Source organism: Arachis duranensis, chromosome 3 (assembly GCF_000817695.3).
Source record: "Arachis duranensis cultivar V14167 chromosome 3, aradu.V14167.gnm2.J7QH, whole genome shotgun sequence".
NCBI classification, from domain to species: Eukaryota; Viridiplantae; Streptophyta; class Magnoliopsida; order Fabales; family Fabaceae; genus Arachis; species Arachis duranensis.
The window spans coordinates 36,623,966-36,626,744 of record NC_029774.3 but is presented as its reverse complement, the minus strand read 5'-3'; positions in this window follow the sequence as shown (position 1 = coordinate 36,626,744).

Genomic DNA, 2,779 nt, shown 5'->3' with positions numbered 1-2,779 from the left:
GGAAAAACAAAAAGCAATGCTTTTACCACACCAAACTTAGAAGGTTTGCTCGTCCTCGAGCAAAAGAAGAAAGAAGAGAGTATAAGAAGAAGAAATAGAGGAGATGGAGATGGCTTTGTGGTTCGGCCAAAGGGGGAGAAGTAGTGTTTAGGTTGTGTCAAAATGAAGGAGTGAAGATGGGTTTATATAGGGGTGGAGAGAGGGGTAGGGTTCGGTTATGAATGGGTGGGTTTGGGAGGGAAAGTGGTTTGAATTTGAATGGTGAGGTAGGTGGGGTTTTATGAAGAATAGATGTGAGTGGTGAAAAGAATAGTGGGATTTGATAGGTGAGGGGTTTTTGGGGAAGAGGTTTTGAGGTGATTGGTGAATGGGTGAAGAAGAGAGAGAGTGGTGGGGTAGGTGGGGATCCTGTGGGGTCCACAGATCCTAAGGTGTCAAGGAAAATTCATCCCTGCACCAAGTGGCGAGCAAAAATGCTCTTTTATGCCAATTCTGGCGTTAAACGCCGGGCTGGTGCCCATTTCTGGCGTTTAACGCCAGCTTCGTGGCTGGCGTTTAACGCCAGTCTGGTGCCCCTTTCTGGCGTTAAACGCCCATAATGGTGCCAGACTGGGCGTTAAATGCCCATTTGCTGCCCTTACTGGCGTTTAAACGCCAGCAAGGTCTTCCTCCAGGGTGTGCTATTTTTCTTTCTGTTTTTCATTCTGTTTTGCTTTTTTCAATTGATTTTGTGGCTTCCCATGATCATCAACCTACAGAAAATATAAAATAACAAAGGAAAAATAGATAAATATAACATTGGGTTGCCTCCCAACAAGCGTTTCTTTAATGTCAATAGCTTGACAGTGGGCTCTCATGGAGCCTCACAGATGCTCAGAGCAATGTTGGAACCTCCCAACGCCAAACTTAGAGTTTGAATGTGGGGGTTCAACACCAAACTTAGAAGTTGGTTGTGGCCTCCCAACACCAAACTTAGAGTTTGACTGTGGGGGCTCTGTTTGACTCTGTTTTGAGAGAAGCTTTTCATGCTTCCTCTCCATGGTGACAGAGGGATATCCTTGAGCCTTAAACACAAGGGGTTCTTCATTCACTTGAATGATCAATTCTCCTCTGTCAACATCAATCACAGCCTTTGCTGTGGCTAGGAAGGGTCTGCCAAGGATGATGGATTCATCAATGCACTTCCCAGTCTCTAGGACTATGAAATCAGCAGGGATGTAATGGTCTTCAACTTTTACCAGAACATCCTCTACAAGTCCATAAGCTTGTTTTCTTGAATTGTCTGCCATCCCTAGTGAGATTTTTGCAGCTTACACCTCAAAGATCCCTAGCTTCTCCATTACAGAGAGAGGCATGAGGTTTACACTTGACCCTAGGTCACACAAGGCCTTCTTGAAGGTCATAGTGCCTATGGCGCAAGGCATTGAGAACTTCCCAGGATCTTGTCTCTTTTGAGGTAATCTCTGCCTAGTCAAGTTATCCAGCTCTTTGGTGAGCAAAGGGAGTTCATCATCCCAAGTCTCATTTCCAAATAACTTGTCATTTAGCTTCATGATTGCTCCAAGGTATTTAGCAACTTGCTCTTCAGTGACATCTTCGTCCTCTTCAGAGGAAGAATACTCATCAGAGCTCATGAATGGCAGAAGTAAATCCAATGGAATCTCTATGGTCTCATTTTGAGCCTCAGATTCCCATGGTTCCTCATTGGGGAACTCATTGAAGGTCAGTGGACGTCCATTGAGGTCTTCCTCAGTGGCGTTCACTGCTTCTTCCTCCTCTCCTAGTTTGGCCATGTTGGTCATGTTGATGGCCTTGCATTCTCCTTTTGGATTCTCTTCTGTATTGCTTAGAAGAGTACTAGGAGGGAGTTCAGTAATTTTCTTGCTCAGCTGACCCACTTGTACCTCCAAATTCCTAATGGAGGACCTTGTTTCAGTCATGAAACTTTGAGTGATTTTGATTAGATCAGAGACCATAGTTGCTAAGTCAGAGTGGCTCTGCTTAGAATTCTCTGTCTGTTGCTGAAAAGATGATGGAAAAGGTTTGCCATTGCTAAACCTGTTTCTTCCACCATTATTGTTGTTGAAACCTTGTTGAGGTCTCTGTTGATCCTTCTATGAAAGATTTGGATGATTTCTCCATGAAAGATTATAGGTGTTTACATAGGGTTCTCCCATGTAGTTCACCTCTTCCATTGAAAGGTTCTCAGGATCATAAGCTTCTTCTTCAGATGAAGCGTCCTTAGTACTGCCTGGTGCATTTTGCATTCCAGACAGACTTTGAGAAATTAAATTGACTTGCTGAGTCAATATTTTGTTCTGAGCCAATATGGCATTCAGAGTGTCAATCTCAAGAACTCATTTCTTCTGATTCGTCCCATTGTTCACAGGATTCCTTTCAGAAGTGTACATGAATTGGTTATTTGCAACCATTTCAATCAGTTCTTGAGCTTCTGCAGGCGTCTTCTTCAGATGAAGAGAGCCTGCAGCAGAACTATCCAATGATATCTTGGACAGTTCAGACAGACCATCATAGAAGATACCTATGATGCTCCATTCAGAAAGCATGTCAGAGGGATACTTTCTGATTAATTATTTGTATCTTTCCCAAGATTCATAGAGAGATTCTCCTTCCTTCTGTCTGAAGGTTTGGACTTCCACTCTAAGCTTACTCAATTTTTGAGGTGGAAAGAACTTTGCCAAGAAGGCATTGACTAGCTTTTCCCAAGAGTTCAGGCTTTCTTTAGGTTGTAAGTCCAACCATATCCTAGCTCTGTCTC